Genomic DNA, 12644 nt, shown 5'->3' on the forward strand with positions numbered 1-12644 from the left:
AAGTTACCATGTTTCTGCAGAACAGAAATAACAGCTCCAAAAGGTTAACCCAGTATATCTTATGCATCTTTTAAATGTGTGATACTTCTCAAGTCTCCACCCTCACTTTAGAGACCAAAGATTTGATTCAAACTGATTGTCCTTTTCTCACAAGTTTTAAAATCACATCTCATCAATTCTAGTGTATATTTTATCTGTCAAATACTTTCCCCTGTATTTCACAATGATTTTTCTGAGTTCCTGGTTGAGAACAATATATAACTCTTGCTGTTTAAACTGCATGTCTTCTTTGAGTTGATGGCACACATTTTCCCTTTGAAGAATCTCTCTGTATTATGCATGTTACTGTATGCCAGATCAGCTGAATGGCAGTTCTGCATCTAGGGCAGGGAGGGAATTCTCTGATTATTCTACATTGGATATTGTCTGCTGTTCTGTTTAATCAGAGAACCTAGATGGCCATTGCATGCTGTAAGAACCCTTTTTCTCTTGCAAGTCCCAGAGACGCTATTAATTAATTAAAAAAAATTCTTCCTCTGCCATGATTCAGGTCTGGGCAAGATCCCCATTTTTGGGCCCCGTCAGCCCCTCAACTTCCACTGCCTAAATGGAGAATAAACCTAGCTACTACTACTGCACAACCCCCTCACTCTCCAACCACACACACCCCACACAGATCCCCTACATTCTAGCACAGCAGCACTGCCAGTACTCAGAGCTGGCACCAGGATCTTCTTGGATCCAGCTATTTTTGGCCCTACCTGTGCATTCCACTATCTAAACACAGAACAAATTTAGTTGTTCCTACTCCGACAGAAAAATCCAGAAATCAGTGCCTCTAAATGCAGTGCTGCAAAATTCCAAATCTGGATCCTGTCAGATAAAATGTGATCCAGGTTATTCTAGTGTACTAGGAAAAACTGCATATGTTAGATGGGAAAGCTAGAGGAATGCAGCCCAAAAACTAGCCAGATCCAGGTGTTAATTTAGAGATTTGGGTAGAATAGTAGAAGCAAAATATAATCTATTGTTGATACAATTTATGGTCGAAAGTTGGCAGGCTCCAGAGCCTGGGTCTGAGTTTGTTGTGATCCTGTTGAGCTGCAGTGTAGCAGGGTGGATTCTGAAGGTGCGTGAGGAGCAGCTTTTCTAGTCTCTCTTTAGACAGTGAACGTCGGGGGCTTGAGGGGGAGGGAACGGGGGGAGAGGAGGATCCAGGTGTTGAGTCTGCAGGTTGGTCGCTGCCTCGGCGTGCAATGATGCTTAACGCTCTAGGTCTGTGTTTGTGCGCGGGCGCGCAAATCGAAGCCCCTACACTTGATCTCCCAGCAGCGGTATTTGCACGGAAAGGGGCGGATTACACTGGGATACATTAGGGCGAGGGGTTCCCCTTGGGGTCGGAGCCTCGAAGCGCCTCTTTCTCCATGTAGACGGGGCGGGGCTGCTGAGCGCCAAAGCCGGCGGATTCCGGCGGGATCCAGCTTTTCCCGTTTTCCGCGGCGAGGGGCTTTTTGAAGGAGCCTGTCTCCACATTCCTGATTTGCTGGGATATTGTGGAGGGCTCGTCCTGGGCTGGGCTGCTGCTGCTGACGCGTGGCCGCGGCTCTGCTGCTGCTGCTGCACGTCCCTCTGACGTGTTGGAACCAGACCTAGACCCAGCAGAGACCCGGGCTCCAGCTTGCTGCTGCTGCGCCGGTTTGCCAAGGTACCTTATCCCGGCACCTCGCTTCGCTTTCCCCCTGGCTGCTAGTGTGGTTGCAGTTTTCTCTTCTGGGGGCGGGCGGGGGATCTGCTACCAGGGGCGTTTTTACTATTATTTTTTTTAAATCTCCTTTCGAGGAGCCATTTTAAAGTGATCAGCGGCTGGTGGCGGGGGGCGGGGGAAACTAGGGCGAGATCTGCGTGCCGACCCCTGGGTGTCACTTGCCCCTTCCCTCTGCACCCCTGGAGAGCCGCTCGGATTAAAAAAAGCCATTGACCCGCCTGCCCTCCAGCTGCTGCGATGCGGCTCGCCAGCCAGCGGCTATTCCGGGGCCTGGCTCGGATGGTCCCGTTGCTTTGATGCGGTTGTGTCAGCCGGAGGGGAGGTGTCTGTTTGGGTGCTGGGATCTTCCCGCTGCCACGCTGGGAAAAGCCTGGGCTGGGCACCGCGTGCCAGGGGAGAGGGCGAGGGTGCGGTGGGGTGGGGGGGGGGATGAGGGGTGATTACACAAGGCATCGATTTTTTGTTCCTAGAGGAAACTTCTCTTTTATAGAGGACAGCAGCGCCAGAGCGTCTGTGGGGGAAGTGGGGTGCGTGGATTGGGCTCTCTTGTAATGGTACCTCCGTAAAGCCCCCAAGCTGGGCAGCCCCCAGTAGAGTTGTCCCCATTCACCCCCATGCGGAGCACAGCGGAGCGCCAACTGCATTGTTTACCTGGCGGGCTGTCAAGGGGGGTTGTTGCGTGCATCGTGTGAAGCCTGGTGTGGGGGCGGTGATACTTTTGCGAGTGAGGAGGGCTGGGAGTTAGCGGTCCATCTTTTTGTCCTCTTGAAATCGGTTAGGCTCTTCTTGTGCGTCTTCTTGTGGCGGCGGAGTTACTGCTTGTTGTTATCTGCGTACCCCCCTCCAGCCCGTGGCTTCTGCAATGCGGTGGGTGTGGTTACATAGTAATTTGGAGCTCTGGACCTCTGCAGTGGCAGCGCTGTCTCCGCTCCTGTTTTTAACATTTCCAATTGCAAGGTTCCCTCCGGTTTCTCTCGGCTGCACACTGAGCTGGCGTCTTAAGTTGGGGAAGAGAGGTTCTTGTAACTGAAAGGGAAAGCTCAGGGGAAACAGATGGTATTAATCAGATGTGTGGGATGGGGGGAGGGAGAGAAATAAAGGGTCAGACAAGTTTTGCAATCGTGTAATTTCAGCACTTGTGTTTTCAGATGTGAATCCTCTTAGCCTTGGGTTGAAGTGTGTACTTTAAAGATGTTGCAGAGATAGATGTGTCCATGAACTTCACCGCAGCTTAGACAGCAAAGATAAACCAGGTGGGCTAGAAAGTTTACAGTGCTGTCATGCCGTTACAGTATTTTCATGTGTAGTTACAGAATTATTCATATTCTTTTGGTTTTATCCGCTTTAACAGGAAACTTGAGGGTATTTTGTGGGATTTAAAAATAGAAGAGGGAGTGGCTCAGTCAGTCTCCTGGTAATAGGTTCTGTATTAAGCTGAGAACCGAGTATGTGGAGAAAGAAGGGATAGCTGAGAGGGGCATTTTTAATTGTTTTAACTTTGTCAGATATACAATTAACTTGAAAATTTACATTTCCATAATAATTAAAGTCAGTAAAATCAGTCTTTTGTAGTTTCTTTATTTTCCTCACAGTATCGTCATTTTATTGAAGTAATAGAATGTACTGAAAGACGAGCATTACTCTGAATACTACTTCTGAATATGGGCCTAAACCTTATTTATACTTGAGACAAAGATGGAACACACTTGCTAAACTGAATTTTGTGCATCACTTTGAGGTAGGAACAAGCAAAAGTACTTATTTCACTTGACTTGTAAGCTTTTATTTAAGGAGAAGAACTGAAGAATCACAGGTCAAAGGTGACTCTCCACAGTAGTCTTATCTCCTACGCAGTGAACCATTTACAGTTAAATTAATCCAGAAATAAAGTAGGTTTTTTCACTCTTAATTTACTGTTAGACTTTGGTTAAGTTAATATAGTGCATTGTGGCTTGTTTAAAATAAATATGGAAGATAACTTTTTAAGTACAATATAAGAAGCAAAGCTAATCTTCCTGTGTCAATTAATTGATTAAAATCATTGTGTGACAATTTGTTGCATCAGTATTTTTTTTCCTTCATGATGTTATACCAGTCTCCTTGGTTGGGAAATCTCCACTCTAACGTGATGATGAAATTTGCACATGAGGAATAATATAGGGGATGGAAAGAGAGGGATCACATTAGAGTGAAGAGCGACTGCAAGTTTATTCTGTATGATTCCATTAGAACAGGAAGGCTCCTTGTGATTCTGTTCCTGCTACAGTCCTGTTCACTGCAGTGGTGAATGATTAGTACCAGAGAACATTAGCTTAAACACATTGTGAAATATTTTTAATATATCATACTTTATTTTTATTTAATATACTAATACAACCAACACTGAATCTCCCTTCAACTAATTCATCTTACAGTGGCGTCCCCTTATTAAAGTGATGTTTAATGATGCAAGTGATGTTTTTCTTCTAAAGGGTTAGCCAATATTATTGGAAACTTGACAGGTACATTATAGGAGCTCATCTGATGTGAGTCTGCCTTTTATTTACTGCTGTGGTCGTGAAGAAGAGAGGGGTTGCATGCCCAGAAGCAAGGAGAACTGTAGCAATGAAGTCATTGCGCTGCCTTGTGTTATGACATCACTGTGGCTCAAAGAAATGAGGGTGGGGCACTGAAAATCAGACTGTCTGAACCATCTTTGTTTTAACTTTGTGTCTACCAAATGAGAGAGACTGATGCAGCCTTGCCTTAGGAACTGCAGCACAGCTGGGTTTTTTGTTTTTTTTTCCAAAAGAGGGACAAGTAGAGGTGAATCTAGAGTTTGTGTATATTTACAAATAAAACAAGATGAGATGCGGGTTTTCATCTATAGTGGAAACCTGCAAAATACTTACCTTTGCTGAACAAACAGGTATTTGTGTGAGGACTTTGTTTGTTTGAGGGCTTCATTGTTTTATAAATAATGTGACTATTCACAATCAGTTTGGTATATGGAAATGTATTCATTTAACATATATTTCTTTATTAGGTATATTATATGTTTTGGTGTATTGGAAATGATGTATTCCTTGTTAACATTTATGTAAAATGTCTTCCTTGTATTTTAAATATTTATTTTGATTAAACTAACAGTAAAATAGAACTTGAAATGGGGTATTCATTCAGTGGGTAATATTTAAACTTGATTCATGTAATTCTCATGTACCAGTAAATGGTGGTATATGACCAGGAGAAACAGTCAAGGAATTTTTAAAGTATGTTACAAAAGAACATTTGGTTCCTAAGATACAGTATATCAGCAGTATCAGTTACTACATTGACAACATACTCATAAGTACTTGCTTTTACAACCATGAAGTTTTTTTCCTTTGAAATACAGAATATAGGTCTAATTCTGCAAGTACACGTGACTAACCTTGAGTAGGTCCATTGAAATCAGTGCGGCTATTCATTTAAGTACATTTATTTTGAAGGATGTGGTTCTTTAAATGTAGATGACAATGTTGTGGTATATTTTGTTTCAGGATCCTATTTATCACATTTTATACTGGCAAGATATTCCGTTACCGAAAAAGTGTTTGAATTTTCAGTGTGTTCTGTTAGAGCTTTGACTTCCCTTTAATTTAATCAATTGCTGATAAATATGAGTATAACTGTGAAAAATGTGATTACTTCCCAGTTGCACTGAGAATTGAGCGATGGGTTCCTGAATAGGGTATGTTAATTCTCTAGGTGGATTGTCTATACTAGGTACGCAAGCTGTAGAACACACAAAAAAGTCTACAATTATGGAGAATAATATGATAAGAATGTTAAATGAAAATAGATTTAGAAAGGGGTGGTTAATAACTCAGACATTTACTGCAGTAGCAAACTTTTTTAAAGACTTCATAGATATGAGCAGGCCTGGTCTACACTGGCGGGGGGGGGTCGATCTAAGGTACGCAACTTCAGCTACGTGAATAGCGTAGCTGAAGTCGAAGTACCTTAGCTTGAATTACTTACCCGTCCTCACGGCGCGGGATCGACATCCGCGGCTCCCCCGTCGACTCCGCTACCGCCACTCGCTCCGATGGAGTTCCAGAGTCGACGGGAGCGCGTTCGGGGTTCGATATATCGCGTCTAGATGAGACGTGATATATCAAACTCTGAGAAATCAATTGCTACCCGCCGATCCGGCGGGTAGTGAAGACGTACCCTTACATTGAAAATAAATTAACTTCTAACCTCTTTTTTGTTTTTTGTTTTTTTTTCCAATTTGTGGTGATGAGGGAAATGTTGACTGATTAATTTCTGAAATTAGATATTTAATATATATTCCTATGTTCACTTGTTGAAAACAAGAGGTCTGGCTATAGTCCTGATTCCACAAGCTTGTAACTAAGAGGAATCATATCGATTTTTCCATATTATCAGAAGGTCCATATGTGGGTCATAAAAGGACATGAACATTTCCTTAAGCAGGGCTTCCATTTCTTACCCTGGCAGTGGACCTAGTACTTCAATTATCTAGTTAGAGACTCCTAGATGTGTCATAGGAAAGAGGCTGACCTTCCAAAGCTCTTGACATCTGGGAGCAGGAACAGCTTTGGGTAGCAGAGAAGAAATAATAGCTAACCTATCAGTCTGCCTTCAGTAAGAGAAGTCCTGCAGGCTTATTGCTCCTGCCTCTGCCATTACTAATGGTTGTCACTATGGGCATTAGTGCAGAGGAACCTCAGGAGGAATGTGCAGAACCGAATGGCTGGAAAAAACCCCAGAAATGGGGTCATAGTATTTGAGACAACTGAGTTAATATGAAGATAATGTGGAATGTCTGCATGCAGATTCAGTGTTTTTCCTCTTACAAATAACTGAATAAATAAACTCAAATAATTGACTTTTTGTCTTTTAACCTAAATTAAAATTTAATGTTCACATTTTACCTGGTCATTGTTTATTATTTTATGGTACCACCAGAACTAAATTATATTTAATTCTTGCTTTCATGAACATTCCATATTTTAGCCTTCTGAATCACTTGTGACTTGCTTTGGGTGCAGTCAGTGAGATACAATGTATGAAAGGTGCTACAGAAATAAAATGAGGCCTGGTGAGTGTTTCCTGTCTGTAGGGTGCTTATATGAAATACTTGTTTTCACTTAAAACCCTCGCGGTCTTCCACCACCCTCTCCTGAACAGATTGTCTTTCTATAAAGCAGGGTGCTTTCAAAATGAGCAGTCATTTTTCATTGAGTTCTTAATCCATAAAATTTGAATCCCTTTGCAAGATGAGAAACCAAAGTAGTAGTAAGAGAGTGTATGAGGGGTGGGAGGGGGGTGCGAGAGAGAGAGGAGGGAGGAAATTGGGGGAGGGAGGGGAAAATTGTCCACCAGATGTCTGATCCCACTGTGAAAAGGTTTTCATTTATAGGGTTAAAAAAGAATGTGGAACCCAAGGGGACTTGGTGGGGAGGGGAAAAGGGCTAGAAGAAAATTAAAAGCATATGTGATCAGTATACAAGATTTTAGGGGAAAAGAACAATTGAAATGAATGTGTACTGTTATGAGCATGTACAAGTATTTACACACGTGTAATGTGTGTCTGTGTGCAGGCACTGTAACATTGATAAATATAATAGCATCCATAGGTGGCATTAGAGGAGGTCTATAAAACTCTTGAATGGAGTGGAATGAAGTTGAAGTTCCTGGTTAAGCCTGAGTTAAAAGCTGGACAGGCTACCCTAGTACAATATATGTACATTGTGAAGTAGATTTGGCTCTTAATACAGCATTTTTTTCCCTAAAAGAGGTGGTCAGTGGCAGCTGGTGCCCAGAATAGCTGGTGGGAATATGGGGAACAATCTCCCTGCAAGGAGATGATATTTTTCAAGTGGAAAAACTGACATGCTCTGGTCAGTGGATGGGTGGGTGGGGTACAGAGACAGGGCGGGGTGTTTGTTGGGGATGAGGGAGAAAAGGAAAAGAGGTACTGTCTTTTCTCTTCTCTCCTACCCATTCTCCATTTCAAACTGGAGCACTTCACAGTTAAGAGCAGGATAGACGATAATAGTATATTTATCATTGTCAGTCTTCACTGTTGTCTCCTATTCCCAATCTCTTCCCTTCAAATCTAGCTCTTATCCTATGAACTCCCTCCTCCCCCCACACCACCAACTGACCTACAACTTAATTCACCAGTTACTTCTTCCTTGCAGAATCAACCATGCCAACTAAATCCATCCCTTCCTGAGTCAGAACCTCTCCAACCCAACCCCTATGGGCTCAGGAACACTCCTCACCCTCCTTACTTAACCTCTCCACAGCTCAGAACCACACCCTCAGCTCTTAACCTTTTCCCATCGTAGGACAGTCCTCAGAGCAACCCCTACTCCTGCCTCACACCCAAGGTTAATCATCTTGCCCCCTCCCTCAGAAATCCTATATTTTGTGCTGGGTCTGGAAAAGCCGGAGCAGAGGTAGTGGGAGGATGAGTGTGCAATCTGAGGTAGTCCCTATTCCTTGCTTATTTTCTCCTCGCACTGCTGAGTGCAGCCTACATGCTTCAGGCCAAGAAGTCCCTGTGGAAACCACATGTATTGCAGCCTCAATAGGCTGGAAAATGTCCAGCCCCTGCAAGAGTTTCCCAGTGGCAGCACGTGATACAGAACCCTGCAGCAAATCAGCCACAAAATGCAGTTGTGACAATATTGGGGATTATTTATGTCATTGGTCCCTGGTGGGGGTGGTGATGTCTGGTCCTCATGAAACCAGCGCAACTGTAAATGACACCTGAATGTTTCCTCGGGTGGAGTGGTTGCAATAAAAAATGTTAGTTAAAAGACTGTAGCAAACACACTGAAGAGAAGGTTCTTGCAGACCCAGGAAAAGTATGTTTTAGACTGACTCAGGGCTGGATTCCCCACCCTCACTTGTGCTGAGTAGTACCTAACTCTGAAAATAGCCCCATAGAAATGAATAAGGCTATTTATAGAGCTAGGCACTATTCAGTAAAGTAAAGGCATCAGAATTTGGCCCTGTGAATGTTAGTTATACTGAGAGCTTCCCTAGGGCTTCTGGAGATGGTAAATTCTACTCATTAGGTAGAGTAATCAGAGAGATTAGCATTTCGGTTGAGTTATTACTGTTCAACTTTTCAAAAGTTGATAGCAATAGATCACTTTAAAAATTGCCTTGTATACCTAATTGTATCTTTCCTTTCTTCCTTTTTCCTTCATGCTGATATGGTTTTGTTGGTTAATAGCAAGGAGCACTGATTTAGAAAAAATGGCTAATACTTCTGCTCTCACCCAGAAGGGAGAACCTCTCCCTTCCCCTCCCATTATTGTAGGATTACTTTCTGTACTTTTCCTGACCAAGAGTCTGGAGTCAATTTGAAATAAATGTACATGTTAGCAAATAGCTGTTTATAATGGAGGGTTTCTATCTTCATTCAGTTTCTATGGTCTAATATTTGCCAAGTGTTCAACCATGACTCCTTAGCATGCACTTGGAGGGCCAGACGTGCCTTTCGCTAAGTGGTCACCGCCGCCAGCTACTCTCACTAGATGTGGTGAGGGTTGAGTGAGTTGCCAGCACCAGCTGCAAGCAAACCACCCCTTATGGTTGTGGCTGTCTCCTATGCAGAGATACTACCTGTTAAACTCACCCCATACACCCCCATGATGCAGTGTATGTGATCTTAAATAAGAAAAGACGTAACTGGAAGTTCAGATATAAAAAGGTGATGTATCTGAATAGTGATAGTATTTTATTATATCTCATTGTTTGTCTCACTGTTCGACTGGAAGTCCTTGTGTCCTAGGCACTGTATGCATAGTAAGAGGCAGTCCCTGGTAGAGCCCTTCAACCTGACCTGAACCCAATGGGACCTGACTCCAAGTGTCAGGTCTGGGATGGGTGGGGCGGGAAAACAACCGGATCATCTTGGTCTCAGGTCGGGTCAGCTGTCCTTCTCCTGCCCCCGAGGTCAGTGTGGCAGAGGCTGCATGCCATCACCACCTTGCTGCACTTTGTGTAAAGTGGAGCATGTGGGTGGAAAAGTCACAGCGTCCCTCACTCCGCCGAACATTACTGCTGCTGTGCTGACCCCACAGGCTAGGGGGAGGAGAGCTGACCCCATAGGGAGGAGGAGCCGAACTCACAGGCAAGAGGCAGCAGCATTGACTCAGATTCCCGGAAAGGGTTGGGAAATAACTTGATCCTTTCAGACTGAGTGGACTTGGGTCGGGCCTAATTAGACTTGTAGACCCTGGTGCAAAGACCTTTTGATCTAAACAGGTAAGACAGACAAAGTATGTCTACACTGCCATTAGACACCCTTGGCTGGCCTATGCCAGCTGTCTCGGGCATATGGGGCTGTGTAATTGTGGTGTAGATGTTTGGGCTGCAGCCCAGTGTCTGGGACCCGCCCACCTTGCAGGGTCCTAGAGCCTGGGCTCAGGCCCAGTCTTGGACATTTACACTGCAATTGAACAACCCCTTAGCCTGAGCCCCACCAGTCCAACTCAGCTGGGAATAGAACCCATAACTCCTGATTCCTAGTCCTGTGCTCTATCCACTAGACCAAGCTGACTCTCAGCCAGTAGTCTTCGGTACCAGGGCTTGATTAACCAATATGTTACTCCAGTGTTGGGCTGGTGTAGCCATTGATTTCAATGGATTTATACTAGTGTAAAATGTAGGAAAAGAAATGGAGCATCAGGCCCAAGATGTAGTATTCAAATATGCGATAACATTGTTAATCTCTTACACTGCAACATGCAGTCTCCATGTCTCCTTATGGATCACTATAGAATCCAGAAAATTTCTGTTAATTATATACATATATAAGCCCCTTCATTTTCAGTTTAAACTGATTTTTACTGTAAAATCCCGGGTTTTACAAAAAGCATTATTCTTGGTTTTTTTCCAATTTTCACCCTATTTTTGTATCATTCAAATATATAAAAAATAACTTGTTTTATTAGGAAAATACAATACATTGCATGAGATATATGTATTACGAGACTACATCAGTCTGCGTGTATATGCAAACCTGCCTGTTGAAGGCTATGTATTAGTCTAGAAGACACACACAATAAACAGGCAGGCATGCAAGCTCTGAAGTGCATATGCATCTGAATGTACTGCTGAATCTCACGCCTACCACATACATATTTCAGGCTGTTAGCAGATAACTGTTTAAAGATCTGACACACTAAAATGGGAAGAAAATGAAAATCTTTATCGGAGTATGTTTCAGAACACAAAGAAATATTCAAAAGTTTAAAAAGAAACAGGAGAAAAGGATGAAGTTGAGTGTATGCGCTGCAAATGGTGTGTTCCAATTATTAAATGTAAATATTTATAGGCCTATAGTTCTGTCTACAACAGTAAACTGTTTATTCAAATTAAAAGTTTTATTTGGGTATTAGAGAGAGAGAGTGGTTTTTTGTTTTTAAACTCAGAGGTGGCATTGTGTATTGAGTTCTGTTTTACTTCTGTAGCAAACGACATTGAATTCCATTAATCAAAGCATTAATCTACTGAATACTTTCCCCCCGTCCTTCTGTCCACCAAAATAAACCCTGATATTTACCCAGAAAAATTAATATTTTTTTCCACTGATTTTCATCTTTTTGTTCTTGTAATAAACACTGATGAATTCCTGGGAAAAATTAAATAAAATAAAAACCAAAAATGAAGAGCTCTGTATATATAAAAGAGAACAATAATGTTGTTTCCATGTATTGGAGCACTATTGTAGTACAGCTCTAGTTAGTAGCTTTTCATTCCTTTACCAAACCTTTTTCTCCTAAAACTAGTAGCAAATTTTAGCAGATTACTGGAGTGGCAAAATAATGTTTTTGAGCAACAATTTTAGTTGAACAGTAGTTGACTAGTTGAACAGTAGTATTAAGAGCAGAGTTAGGATGATCCAGGGGGTATAAATAGGGATAACATAATGAAATGGAGGAAAGGAAAAACTAGGCTGGACAATTAGGGGAAAATGTGCTAACAGTGAGACTTATTGGACTGTGTAAACAGTCTCCTTAGGGAGCTAGTAGAAAGCCCATCAGTTGAATCATTTAAAAGTTGACTAGACAGAGCACTCAGCAGTACAATATAGGGAACAAACTTGGGGTGGGGGTGGTGGAGATGGATGGAAAAGTTGACCTAATTTCCATCTCTGATTTCTATGATTTATTAAAGACTTTTGCAGGCCTTCTGCTAGAGGGCTACTAATGGAATTTGAAACATGGCAATTAAAAGGGTCCTTTAATAGTGTGCCAGCACACTGTTGTTTTTGATCACTTAGTTGTAGCATTAGTGTGGATAATTCTCCCCATTGCCACAGACTGAACAGACTGCAATTACAGGCAGGGATTTCCAGTTCATTTTAGCACTACTATTCATACTGGTTTAAATTCTATGTTGAGTCTCAGTCCTGCAGTCCTGTTGCCTTCAAAAAAGCCTCAGCTGCTGAAGGGTGGTTTGGCTGTTTTAGTTTATTAAGAGCTGTGAGGCCTGATGCTGCTTGCGGATCCTTTGAGATGGTGTGCTGGGGAAGAAAAGACCTCCACTGAGAAAACCCTGATGCCCTGGGAAAGGAAAAAGAGACAGCCGCTACCCACTTCATGCAGAGATGTAAATATATTCAGTTAGGCTCTCTCTGCATATATTAAATGCACGTCTACTTATATATCTGCATAATTGAATATACCACATCATTAAATATTGATGATATGGGGAGATACTGCACTCTCCAAAGTTGCATCTAAAGCCAGCCTGATTTTGACCCATTCCTACTGACCCTAATTCATACAAAACTAAACCATCCACCTGACATTTCACAGGCATAACCTCATACCTGGATAAAAATTTTCTCACTTATTTTCTT

The 12644-nt window shown here is 42.5% G+C and overlaps 1 protein-coding gene across 20 annotated transcripts in view; it reads left to right on the forward strand.

The window, feature by feature from the left end:
* The window catches only part of EPB41L3 (erythrocyte membrane protein band 4.1 like 3), a 201346-nt gene that overhangs the window by 67520 nt on the left and 121182 nt on the right, over positions 1–12644 (forward strand). The window contains exons 1-3 of one of the 20 annotated variants that reach the window (XM_039521907.1): positions 2494–2632; positions 2914–3018; positions 3358–3503. The exons of 14 other annotated variants lie outside the window; for them this stretch is intronic. The gene's annotated coding sequence lies outside the window, so the exon portion shown is untranslated. Of the gene's footprint in view, positions 1–1586; positions 1706–2493; positions 2633–2913; positions 3019–3357; positions 3504–12644 lie in introns of those variants that run through there. 5 more of the 20 variants (XM_039521906.1, XM_039521905.1, XM_039521908.1 and 2 more) reach the window with 5 other exon arrangements.

The sequence above is a fragment of the Mauremys reevesii genome, linkage group 2 (assembly GCF_016161935.1).
Source record: "Mauremys reevesii isolate NIE-2019 linkage group 2, ASM1616193v1, whole genome shotgun sequence".
NCBI lineage: Eukaryota > Metazoa > Chordata > Testudines > Geoemydidae > Mauremys > Mauremys reevesii.